Genomic DNA, 14,370 nt, shown 5'->3' on the forward strand with positions numbered 1-14,370 from the left:
GGCGCGGAGCTCCCCAGGCACCTGCCCGCCGCCACCGGGCCCGGGGCCGCCGTCGGAGCGCTGCCGGCGGCTGCCTTCGCTCCCTGCTCCCGGAGCAGCCTCCCCGTTAGGCGGCTTCGCGGCCCGGGCTGCGGTCCGCTGCTCCATGCGGCTGCCGAGGAATTTATAAATGAGGTGTAGCATCAGCTCCCCAGGCCGGGAGGTGTATGCCGGGGGGGAGGGGGGGGGGGGTAAAGGGGTTGCATGCTCCTTTTAGGAAGACCAACCTTAGTTTTGTGCCTAGTAAATAATATTTTATTGCCTCTGGTTTACTGTGGCATTTCAATTATCTCCTTTAGGAGTCTGCAAACCGCGCGGGTTAAAGGTCATTTCTGAAATCACTAGAATTAGTAAAGAATAGCAGAAAATTGTAAAAAGGGGAGGAGCCACACCGTAAAACAAGCAAGATCGCCTGAAATAAACTAATAAAGAGCCCCGAGCTGTTTGCCTCTTGCATCTGCCCTCCAGAGCAGTTTCCCACCGTGCCCCGGCGCAGTGCCGTCGGGCAGGGCTGCAAAAAAATTTTAAAAAAAGTAAAAAAGGCAAAGCCCACACTGGCTCTGCACCCTCGCAGGGTTCCCCAAGTCGTTGCTCTCAAAAAGAAAAGCAAAGAGGGAACTTATAAATCACGGGCGAATTTTTAAGCCATGGCGCATGGAAGTGGAAATAAAGGGCAGAAATCCAAACATCCTGCAAGGCTTTAAGAATTTTAATTTCTCCTTGCTATTTAAAACAGCTGGGTGAAGCTAGAGGGGGCAGAGGGAGAAGTATTGACAGTGTTACAGGCGTTCATGCTGCCACAGCCTTTGTTTTGCAGGTTCGCTGGTGCTGGAGCTTTTAGGTTAACTGGACAGTGTTCTGGTGTGCTTTACTGCTAACACCCAAGAGTTTTCACGAGGAAAGAAGAAAAGAAAAAAGAAAAGAAAAAAAAAAAGAAACATTAAGTAATGCAGTAGGAAGTGCAATGATACCACTGAAGGTCCGAACAGCAGAACCCTGGAAGAATAACACTGTGGGCTTTTAGGGATGAAGGTCTGCTCTAGCGCTGCTAGCTCAGCAATTCTCTATAAGACAGAAAAAGATTATTTCTGGCATTTCAGATGTGTTTCTGCCATTCTTTTCTGCAGAGTAATGCATTTTAACAAAGGACTAGTCACATTGGAATACTGTATGCATGTGTTCATTTTAACGTGCAGTGCTGCTGTGTGATTTACATCTTTACACCTTGGCCAATGGCAAGTATCCAGTCAGAGGCTGATAGGCACATTTTTCCATCACAAAGAACCCATTTGGGAAGCAGAGCTTTCTAGGGAAGAAGGTAAATTGCTGTCTGTCTTTTTAGTTCATCATAGCATTTGAATCCATAACAATAGGAATTATTACACGTGTCACACTGAAACCTTGTGAAGGCATAACCCATCTGCAGCTGCTTTGGTGTTACTATGTATAGTCCATCCCTGTATATGTTTTTGGGGGTGAGAGCCATGCATAGCACTGTAATGACCATTTGGCAAAGCAAACATGTCACGTTGCTTTGAACACGTAACCTGCACTCTGCCCACCAGCACATCTGCCCGAGGGTTGACTTTTTTATTTTAAGCTTCAAGGGACTTAGATGTAACTGTCTTGAAATCATATATGCATTTTCCTAAGGCTATTTTCTTTCCTAAAATATGCTATTGCTTTTCTCTACAGACCACCCTGTCATCCAAAAGAGGGCTAAACTACAAAAGAAATGCCAAAGATGATTTTATGCCAAATCTTGCAATAATTGTTATGTTCCTATATCCTCGGCCACTAGAATCAAGAATAGCATGAGAAACTTCCTCTCTTTTTAAATAATTGTTTTATATTTCTAGTTCGCATGACTGCTGAAGAAACTTTGACAAGTTAAAAGACTAGAAGACAAAAGAAACAGTTTGGATGTCTTCCCCCATCCCCTGCCACTGCCCCAAATTCACGATGTTGAAAGAAGCCAGGACATTTAGGAACAGCAGTAACCACTAAAGAGGAAGAAACAGAGTCTAGCCCAGCATTTGTCTTTACCAGATGGAGACCTATGTTACATACAGTGAGATGCAAATAAGAGGCAGCAGGCAACAAAGGAAAACGTAGAGGGTAACAAAGTCACACAGAGTCTCAAAGTCACACAGTATTTACACTGATCTACAAACCTGCAAAGTCTGTGGAAAGACATACACCATTTTATACGTGAATTAATGATAACTATACCAATTTGTTATTACTACTAATGAACTACATAACAAATACACCCTCAAGACACTCAGCATTTGTTTGCATTATCACCTGGAGAAAGACAGTTGCGGACTCATTTTTGTTTTTTAATGTGCAAAATGGGTGAGTTCTTTTCATTCCCTCCTCTCCTGAGGGCTGCTGAACCTTGCTGCCAGTGCTGAAACTGCTGTGCAGGTACAATGCGTGGGTGAGTTTGGTCATGGAGGAAAATAAAGGTACAAGAGAATCTTCATGAAGATGAGAACTGACTCCAAAAGCTGTTGAAGTGGGATGTCAGGTGGATGCTGCATCTAGGGGGGCACAGGGAGCCACTGAGGTGCGGTCAGGCCTTGTGGCAGATGACCAAAAAACACCCTAACAATCTACACTTTGTTGCCCCTCAGTGTCGACTGTTGCTGTTCATGGGGAACTGGTGCTGTGGGCAGCTGCATAACCCAGCCCTGGCTTGGGCACACCAAACTAACGGTGCAGGTGCTGACACCAATGCAGGTGTCCAAAGGAGGTGTTCAAGGTGGCCATGACACCTCTACAGCTGACAGGACATGGGAAAGCTGCCTAGGCCTTGGTTTTCTGTATTAATATAGACCACAAAACAGAAGCTTCTGGCGTTTTTCTCTAGAATTTGTTGTTGAAGGTAATCATCAAAGAGCTAACTTGTGCCCCAGGAGCATTTGTGGCCTTCTCCATCCTGCCTCTCTTCTGACAGGCATCCTTCTCCTTGCACCTTGTGCTTTGGCTCACAAGCCGTGGCTCTTTATCTCTGTGACACCCCTCCTGTCCGCATCTCGGCCATGCCCCTCCTGCCACCATATGTCATTGGAATGTTTCAAGTAGCGAGTCTGGTTTACTTAAAGAATAGTGCTTTTACAGGAATAATACTTTGCTTTGTTTCCATTAGGACCTTAAAAAAAACGTTTATGGGAGGAAAAATAAACAATCCCACCACCACTCCTTAACAACACAGTACTTTCCCTCTCCTAATGCTACCAGTGCCTTCTTTCAATGAGGCCGAAGGCACCTCCCACAAACTCTGGAGGGCTCTTACAGGTTTCTTCTGAGTGGCCTGAACCTTCCTCTCCCCAGTACACACACAAAGGCACACACAGGGTTCATTTTCCAGAGATGACCAGGCAAGGAGCTTTGTTGTGCTGACCACAGACCAGCACAGTCTCCTGGCTGTTCCTTAGAGAGCTGCAGAGTAGCCGACAAATCCAAGCAAGGCGATAGCCACAGAGGGTCCACACAGGAGACAACAGGGAAAAGACAGGACAAGGCCCTTTTCCACAATGTACCTGCATCACCCGCCTGGCACAGAGCTGCTCTTGCACTCGGGTCTCTGCCTTGGGGCTTCAGGTTCCCAGCTGCAGCAGCAGTGAGGTGGCTGAAGCAGCCCAGCACTGGCTGTAGGGCTGAGGGAGCACCCTGGGGTGTCCCTGCGCTGCACCAGCCGGCCGCATGCTCCAGTTACATGGCTAACGCACCCTGGAAGGCCTGAGCTGTGGTCTGGGGCCACATCCACCATGCCTCTTGGGCCACGCAGGATTGTACTCCTACCTTAGCGAAGTTTTGAATCCCATGTTCGGCCTAGCGGGTTTTCCTGGTGCTGCTGCGATTTCTGGGCCAGGCTTACAACCCACAGGTAGCTAGGGCTCCCAGGAGATTTTACTGGTGGCAAATCAGCAAACCATGAGCAAGCAGACCATGAATTTACATGCAGGGAGGGGAAGAGAGGAAAGGACACCACAGAGAACCCATTAGCACGAACCAGTGTGACAGCCACTTCTGACATGGTCACAGCCGTGTGGCTGCCTGGGGCTGCGGCCGCTCCTGAAATACTTACCCCGTGAAGGATTAGCAGAGCAGGCCCGAGTTTATAATTGCAGCAATATTAGATCCCCAAAGTCTACATAGCTCAAGGAAGAATGTAGGTGGATGCTGTCTGGTGCTCTGACCTGAAATATCTCTAAGCTTTTTTTTAAATATGTGCACACATACGTATCATCAGTAAGGTGTGTTTAAGAGGTTAGTGCTTATATGACACTTATCTTAAAGACTGCTTTAGATAATTCATCATTTCCTTAGAACTAAAGATATGTCATAACAGCTAAGCCAATGTCTATTTGTCTGTGACTGCTCAAAGGCAATACAATTCTTAGCACAGCTATCAATCTATGCACCCTGAGCAACGTATCCGATAAATGTAACCCTATCTTTCAAGCTCCATAACAGTCTGTGAACTGACCTTGTTTCTTACCAGTTTATTTGTAATATAGCATTGTGTGGCAGCTCATTTTATTAAGACACTTAAGGTCTAGATCATGACTTGCTGCCTTGGTGGTACTATTGCCTCTATATTTTCATGGAATGATTAAGGTCCCATTTCAGCCCTACATTATTTTCCTCGATCTAAATGAAAATTGTGAAAACTTTTGAAAACAGCACTGATGGTGTGAATGTTTGACCACAGTGGATAACACAAGGCTAAACTGATAGTACAGCCATGGGACCAGGCTGAGCAGTGTGTCAGTCATCTATTCATGGAATAGATATAGTGGCTGTGTGTGTACACTTGGCACTTAATGGCAAGTGCTTCCCCTGTTAAAATCACTAACCCAGGCTTAAAACACTGGAAATTCATTTTCCATGGGCTGCCTCTCATTCTCTTCTGCTGTTTAAGAGCCTGAAGACTGTCACTTTTTTCAGGACCAAAAAAAAAAAAGTGTTCAAGGTATAGTCGTGAAAGAAGCAAGGGCCATTATGGTTGAAAGCATGTTGTGGTTGCAGGCTGGACCTGCCAATGAAGTGGATGAGGGCTGCTGGGGTTTGGTATAAAAGTCCATACAGTGTGTATGTGTGCCTCTTGTTCTCTTTCTTCTTTCAAAGGCAGAGAAAGACAACCCAAGCAGCTTATCGTGCTACTGCAGCTCAAACTCACGGCGATGTTCTTCTATTCTTTATAATGTTACAGAACACTGGAAGCCTTTTTGTCAAGTAGCAGTATTTTTGCTTCTGGGAGAGCATGACATGTACTCATTAGTACCCAGTGTGTTTCTTTGAATAGCTGTAGTAATTGCCCAGTCCTACCTCATTGGCATCTGTCCTGGTCACAGCATTTCTTCCATCCAAGCAGTCAGTATTAACCTATAATTCAAAGCATAGTGGTGACTTCATGATATCACTTTTAACAAAGCAGCCAAGCAAAGGAACAACAACAGAAGGAGCCACTTAATTGCTCAGTAATAGTCATCACACTTTAGTTTATCTAATTGTCTTTATTATGGGTTGCCAATTTAGCAACTTTCCTTTATTTAAGCAGCTGATTTGCTAATATTTTCATAAATCACTTCCTTCTAGAATATGAGTCACAGAATAGTTTAACCAGAGCAGAGGTGGAGGTACCGACCTACAGCTTGTAGTGAACTCCACAGGAAAACAGAATCTCATTCTTTTCTGCAAGGCTTTACGCAGAATATTTGTTGTGTTTTCTTGATCAGCTACATGTATTTCTATGGAAAGATAGAAATGAAATGCCAGAGGCTAACACTCTACCTGTTTTTCAAGCAAAAGTGCATTTCTGTGCATTTCCATCAACTCTATTTATTTATTTATTTATTTATTTATGTGACAGCACTAGTGTGAGAGCTGCATTATCATGAGTTGGATATCATGAGGACATCATAAGGATATTTTCTATTTATTTCCATAGAAGCTGGTAGCATTTCTTCCCTATTCTGCAACACCAATTTGTGTTCCTTAGGAAAATATTCCCAAGTTTTTCAGCATTTTGTTGTACCTCTCCTCTTTATCAAAAAAGTGCTTTAGTCCCAACATGATTCTCTAGGTATGAAAAAGGTGTATAGAAACACATTTTAAAAAACACTTAAATGTGTGACAGAGCAGGGCTTTGTGCCACTAAGTAGACAGGGTGATCTCTTCAAAATATCGGACTTCATGCTTGCCATTTGTACTGGAATGAATATTGACAGTCTTGTCCCTGAGACTAGAATAGTTTTGGGGAGAGCATTCCTTGTCTGAAATACAACTTGAGCAGCATTTTATTATACTGTGACCCTGTGAGTATACAATCAGGAGGGCCTCCTGGGGTTTATTTCAGCTGATTATGGAACACAGAGCAGAATATAGCCAGTGACCTCTGTAAATGATCACATATTTGACTTTTGGATAAGAAGTCATCTAGTCATAAATGATTTATCTGAAAGATTCTATCTGATCTGAGACTAAGCTTCTCTCAGCTGCATTAGCAAAGCATGTAACAATTTATAAATTTCACATACTGTACTACTTTAGAAAATATATTTACATTTTATATTCTTTACATATATCTGGACTGGATTTTGAAAGCTAATTCAAAGTGAAATCAGATTTTTAAAATATTTGTTAAAAAGCCCTTCCTAAAAATGTGGTATTCATTTTAAGTTGATATCCTGTATTTAATAAGAATTGTTAATGTTGTCTATATAGCATAATTACAAAATTGTCTTTAGATGCAGCACTGGAAGGAAGCGTCCTTTTTGTCTTAATTCCTGTGGTGCAAGTAGGATGTGCGTAACATCAAAACCATCATCTTTTCAACTGCCATTTTGTTTATAGCATGGTTTTAGGAAGCAACTTTCACATGTTTTGGATATGCAAATAAGAAGAAATTTAGCAAAATAAAAACATCTGATTTTTTAAATTTGTCCCATTCCCCCAGAGCCTGACCTTCATGAAAGTACTAGGCTAGCACCCATCAAGGCACTGTTCGTTTCATATGAATTACTCAATTCAAGTATCTGATTTGTTTTATTTCCAGACTGCAGTTCACTGTCTCTGTTGCTGAGTAATCAAAATTCTTCTCAGAACTAGCTATGGTGTCAAGGTCCAACAGATCAGTTTCAGAAACTGCCTCTTCAGCCCAATTTCTCACTAATCACCCTGAGTTTTACAATCATGCAAGGTCAAATGTGTCACAATTTGTGTTTGGAATTTTAAAAGTGAGAGGGAAAAATAATCATTGAGTCAAACAGATTAGAAAAGCGAACTCTAAAGAACTGGCACTTCTAAACAACCTATTTTCAAATTTCCTGGTTTGCCTGATATACTGGAGCACTTCTGATGGCAACTTAATTTGTATTAGGAAAACTTCACGAGGTTTTCTATATATTCAGCCCCTATCCTGCAAGATGCTACTTATATTCAAAACCCGCAGCAAATAAAAGGAGAGCATCTTCACACAACACTGCACAGCATAGGACCCATGAATAATCCATGTCTGAAAACTGTGTCTCATTTCAAACAGTCTTACCTTAGGTGCCTCCTGTCATGTCATGCAAAGTCCTCTGCACACTCTGGAGAAGGTGGCAAAGCAGCTGAAGAATCACAGGATTCCTTCAAAAAGATGTTTTCAAAGACTGCATATGGCACTTTGCATGAGGTAATTTAAAGCTAAAAATGTGCAAAGCACTGCAGAAAAGTAGAAAAATCAGTCCTGTGTGCCCCTGTGACTGAAACAGAGAACAGACAGAGTAGCAGCAAAGCATAAACATTTTAACCAAATAATTCCTTGTGAGGATGTATGTAGAGAACAGATGTGGACAAAGATTGTTATGAAAAGGTATCAGTATGATTGTGAGCATTCACATTACTGTAAAAAGGATTTATAATTGATTTCAGGACCTATGTCCTGTAAAAATTTGCCCACATGAATAATTGCATTTTTCTTCTATAAGCTATCTGGCTAGCTATAGCCAAATGCCAGGCACTGATATCGCTTATTCACTTGAGGAGGACAATACTCTGTGAGTAATTCTTCCTGACTTCAGCAGCATCATTCAGGGAAACAAGCTGTTGCTGCTCTCTGATTTTATATTCTTAACCTGTTTCAAAAACACTAGTCACATTAGTAAACAGATCTCTGTATTATAGTGCAGTTAACTACATTGAGTGCAATATGCTTCACACAAGAAATAGTGTGAGATATTTCAATTAATTTAGATGTAAATTGCAATAACTGCTGGTAATCTGGAAGAAAAAATAAGAATACCTGCACAATACTCAGGTCTGAAGAAGAGGTTTCCACCAAAATATTCAAGTTTTTGTAACCAAGAACAAATTCCTTATCACACGAGATGGACAGGTCTTTTCCTGTAGTTTTCAGCCCTTGATGCTTTATTAACCAAACTCCTTGCTTCAGACTTGAGCTCATGTTCACTGAGGAAGTACAAGTGGTAATTATGCAAGTCTTTCCTTACCTGTCATAGGCAACATTCACAAGGGAGATTTACAACCTTCAACTTTCAGATATGGAGATTGGTTTTTTAACTTCAGTGAGAATAACTCTGACAAGGTGATTGGCATCGGAACTGGAACAAATCCTCTAGAAACTGGCTACCTGGACAGCCCTGGGAGTTTGGCTTTGTTTTTTTTTCTTTTTTCCCTTCTTCTTTTTCCTTTAGCAACCCCCAGCTAAAAGGATTGGTCAGAAGTTACTTTGTTTTAGAAAACGGATTCAGATATAATTCATTTTACTCCCTGAGGCAATAGCAAATCTATCTACAGCAATAGCAAACTAACCTATAGACTGAATGATAGGTACTCCATTGTAACATATACCACGAGGTAAGTGAATGAAAAGTAGAGCCACTATAATGACAGCCTATGTTAAGGGTAGGTAAGAGTGCTGACCTAGAAACACAGTCAGGACAACTATAAACAAAACAGATTGTAAATGACTTCAGCAATGAAACCTAAGATGTACTTTCTTATCACAAGGCATTCAAAAAGTCAGGCAGTCGGTTCATCTGAATTACATTTAGCTCAAATTTTGATAGCTAGAGGAAATGGTTTGGCCCCACACTCCTGTAAACATACACATATTCTCCAGAAAGAAGAAAGCAGGGTACAATCAGAAACCCACTGTAAGTCAATAGTCTTTCAGTTCACTTCAGTAACCTTTGGGTTAGTCCCTTAATGCACACCCTTATCATGACTGACAACAATCCTGCCTTCACACGTTTGATTGATCTCAGAGTAGAGGAGGTTCAGAGGCCAGGAGAGCTATGCATGAGGAATATGGCTGGTCCGTAATGACTGTGCTTCTGTGACCCTTAGTGGATTGCAATAAGGATCTTTTTATTAAAACAAAACAACTCTAAGAGCTTCAGGGCAGATCTGTGTTCTCTTTCGGCCTGTGTTAACCTCTAACCAAAATCTGCCCATTAAAAAAAATGTACTTCAGCTGTCTTTCTTTATTTTTAGAAGTTTAAAATGAAATATAAAGCCCATAATAAAATGCATATGAGGACACAAATCAATAGACTTGAGAACTATGTTAAGAACTACTCAGCCATATAGGTCTTCATTAGCAAGGGTGTTCTCCTTGTGAAATTCAGAAGATATTCTCTTGTATGCATGTTGTTGTTCACAATATTATTACAATATTATTTATTTCTATGGTAACCAAAGCAGCAAATATGGCAATATTAGACAACAAGGATCAAAAAAAAAAAAAAGCCATATTGCAAAAGAAGTCAACTAAGAGCCAAAACAGAGGTGTTTAGATGATAGTGTAATTTGCTATAATAACTGTTTTGCTGCGTATTTGGCAAGCCCTGGATAACTCATTTATGAGGAATGCATTTGTCCAAAATACATTCAAATAAAAAGTAGTTACCACGCTACATTATCATGCCTTCTGCACAGATATTTCCTTTCTATAGATTTTCCCACGACAAGAAGACTTCTCACTGAACTCAGGTTAACTGTAGATTGGTGGTTATTTCTCATGCGCAGCCTTTCCAAAGTTGGTTAGGTGATGTGGAGCCACACATCATCAGTCCTTTGCTATCTGGAGCTATCTAACTTCCTCATGTAGCCTCCCACTCACCTCTCTGCTGTCTGCTCCATCTGGAGGGAGCTGGCTTCTCTCCTCCGGCCCCGGCCCCCCAAGCGCAAGGCAGCCAGCAGCTGCCAGAACATCTGCTGTCTCCTGGCCTCACTCGGGTGACTACCCAAAGCATGGCCTTCTAAAGTTGGACACCTGCCTCCACTTGAAACTGGATGAGTTCAAAGTTCTTGGATTTGTCCTGAGACTTGTAGCGACACGGGAATATATGGTATTGCTATCTGTAACGCACAATCAAGTGCACATTTCAAAGGGATACATGTGTTGTCATTAGGATGCACTGGCGTTTTGCCTGCTCTTCCTCTGCGTCAGTGGTCATCTGGTTTTAGAATAGTCTTATTCTGAAGGCAGAGTCATTTTGAAGAGCAAGGAGTGGAAGAAATGTAAAACCAAACAAAATAAGTCCTTAATTCTGTAATTGTGTCCATCAAAGGTGGGATTCTTGGCCGGGCTACTGCTACATCAGTGCCTCCAGGCTATACAAAATCTGCAGAGTGTATCACAGGCTACTTACTCCTTGTGAAGGCAGAGGTTGCCTCCTGTATGAAAAGATGCTTTTTCAAAAGAGGCATCTTGTTTGAAAAGGTAAGGAGATGAAATAATGTTATTCTAATCTTCCAGGAGGAAAATGTGTACAGCAGCCCCCAGATCAGCTGTCCTTTACATATATGGGTCAAATCCTGCCCTGGCAACGTGCAGGGCTCCCACCAATGTCATACTGGGAAATCTATTGGTTACTTAGAGCTGACTTAGCTTTATTTAGAATGATTTAATAATCTAGTTATTAAAAGTTTCATGTTTTAGAGATGCAATATCAGCAGGTGACCCCTCTGTTCCTTCTGACAAGTTTCAGCACAGGGCAGGATGCAGTGTGCATAATTAGTGCCGTTATTTAGTTGGATCAAATCCTGGACCTGGAGCACAGTGTGAACGACTGGGAGATGCAGAAGGTGTTCTACGATTGGCTTTACCTGGATGATGCTGGCATGGAGCTGCTTGGGGCTCTCAGAGTGTGTCTGAACAGACATCTTGGCTTCAAATGCAAACCCACACATGGCTTCATCCCCTGAATGTCCCCCATTGCTTATGTGTTTCCTTGCTCAAACCTCAAGTTTCTTTGGCTTAAGTCTGGACTGAACAAACAGGCTCTCTTAGGAGGAAACCTCAAGATCAGAAGAGGTTGACTCTTACTCAGGCTCACTCCAATAGGGCTGGAGGAGCTCTTGGCTGCATGAACTTAGACTTCAACCTGAGGTGTGCCACCGAGGGCCACAGTTCCTGCAGCCAGAGCTGACCTCCGGGGAGCTCCCCTCCCCTCAGGGCCACCACAAACACGCTGGCCCTGCCCTCCTCCTGGGGCCCTTGGAGCCCCTTTCTGCAGAGGAAGGAGGACACTCCTTGCTGACAACAATTTTACAGAAAAAGGGTATCGAGAGCCTTCCACAGAGATCTACCACAGAGATCTACCGCCTTCCTCCTGTACAGCCTCCACACGATGCACGGGCACTTACTGTGTCCTTCATGGCGCAGGGAGGAAGAGCTGCCATTACCACAGGAAGTGATGAAGTGTGAGGGAGAACAAAACCGGTGTGTTTCCAGTGGAGTGGGACAAAAAGTCCCGGTAGGGGCACTGTCTGAAAACAGAACAAGACAATCCTGAAAAATAGCTGCAGGTCTAGAAAGAAGATAGAAGTGATTTCTATAGTATTAACTATAAAATAAGAATGCATAAGTAAAATACATGAAAAAAATATATTTAGCTGTAGTTAAAAGTGAAACTTAATATCCTATGTTATTACATAGTACTCTCTTACCAAGCAAATTAATTTATAGGCAAAGAATCAGAGCTTAAAACTAAGAGACTGTGTGCTTTTAAATAACCTAAGTAAAATGCATACTTACTTACCTTTTATTCTCCTGCTGTGTGTGCCCTGAGCTGGCCCAGGGAGTTCTATGAGGTAAGAAATTCCTGCTCAACAAAAGTTCCTTTTCTAAAAAAAGTGAACATAATGGAAACGGGGAACCACTTACCAGGCAGCTGAAAAAGGAGCTGACTGTGCAGAGAATTTCACACCTTATGGCTTTTGGTCAGTAAAGTACATAAACAAAATGTAATTTTCTATGCAATTACAGAGGGTCACACAAGAATATTATGCTTTAGAAAACCACTCAAAAGCACATATTGCTCATTAAGAGCTCAATCCAGAAAATGGTTACTCACTTTAGTAAAGTTGCTTGTAAGCATTTCTGGGAGCAGGGTCTAGGAGACATTTTCCTTTTTATGCTTTCTTAAACAGTTTATGTGATAGTAACAACAGGAAGATAAATTACTTTGAATGGTAGCAATTAGAGAAATAAGGAGTGTGATAGATTTACCATGTGGAAAACATCTTCCACACATTTTCTTACAGTCATTAAACTTAGTTTTAATGACACAACACTGATTTCAGAAAGAAACAAGTTTATTTGATGAATATAAACAAGCTGATCAACACTAAATACTTCCCATACACATGATAACAATGTTATGAACTCTAAATACCTTGGTACTTTACACTTCTATTAGACATTAAATTACAATGACTGTCTAATACATGCCCACTGGTAATTTCTAGGAATTCCTTAGTTTCATATCAATGTCCTTAACCACATATCAATATCACAATCCAGAACATGCCACTCACTTGAAAAAAGTATTACAAGAAGCACTATCAAATGAGGATCTAACGTAAATAGGGAATACTGACCCATTGCTGCAGAACATCACATTCAAATATCACCCTACACACACACAAAAAAAACAATGCAGATATAGATTGTGTCAACACATCTGAGGTCTTTTCATAAACACTGTTTAAAAAATAAATTGAAACTCACTTTCAAATGAAAGTCAATGTGCAGGTACGTGCATACTGGATACACAAAATTCATTAAATACAAAATTCATACTGTACATTTAAATGAAAGAAAGAATGCACAGTACAAGACTGATCTCACATTAAAATAATAATTATCTTAAATGTTAACCAAAAGTTGGCTTACTTCTTTACACTTAGAGGGGGGCAAAAAACTACCAAACATTGCTCAAATAAAATAATTTCCCAACATCACAGTGTTTATTGTAAACCCCGAGATCATATTTTAGTATATGAAAAGATTTTCTCCAAACATCATAATCACATCAAATTAAAAAACAAAAAAAAAGAGAGAGAGAGAGAGAGAGAAGTAAAGAAAATAAAAGAAAGAAGCAACATTACAGAGTTTTCCTCTTTAGGGGCTAAATTGTAGGCCCTGATAAAAGTTTAGATCAATACTCTTACCAACATGATTGGAGCAAAAATGCCCCTAAAATAATATCTGTGACAAAATTGGCACATACATATAAATATCTAACTATACAGCTTTGTATCTGTGACCCTATTTCCCCCTAGTTTATTTCCTACTTCAAGTATTCAGTTGCAGAGTTAAGGTTAAGACCTGATTGTAAGAGACACAGACGATTGTCCCCTACTGTGACAACAAATTTGTCACGAGAAAGTTTTGTTGTCTGAGTTTCCAAGTGCAACATTTGTCATATGTGCTAAATATACTCCCAAAAGCTTTGCTGTTTCAAAAACAAAGATCTAAAATGCCATTGATAGTTAAAGGACAAACTTTTTAAACATGAATGAAATTTGGATTATCTATGCTATACTAATTTTATACATTTTCTATCTATGGAAAACAGTAGCATCCAGCAGGACTCCTGCTCAAATAAATTGCTCTTTGATTGCACCAAGAATATGGTACAAATAAATAAAATATCATCTCTAGACAATCAATTAAAAGGGCTATATGTATGGCTCATGTAGGATGTTTAGGGTTAATTGCACCACAGGTTCAAAAATATTTTTTCTAAATTCAGTGCAAGACTTTAGGAGTATCCATTTAGATTTTTCTTTTTTTTACAGCAGCAAAGAAAAAAATACTAAGGATTAAGGCCACCCATGCTTAAATTTATTGTTTGTCCTTTAAAAATGCAGATATTCTGTTCCCACTCCCATCAGCATGGAAGCATTTCTTCCATGGACAAAAAGATGCCTCAATAAAACAACCAAGCATTTGCACATTTGCCAGACTGACCAGAAATGTTCATGGAGTCATAAGGATCCTCTCCTTGAGAAGTGGTAGAG

Source organism: Cygnus atratus, chromosome 10, assembly GCF_013377495.2.
Source record: "Cygnus atratus isolate AKBS03 ecotype Queensland, Australia chromosome 10, CAtr_DNAZoo_HiC_assembly, whole genome shotgun sequence".
NCBI lineage: Eukaryota > Metazoa > Chordata > Aves > Anseriformes > Anatidae > Cygnus > Cygnus atratus.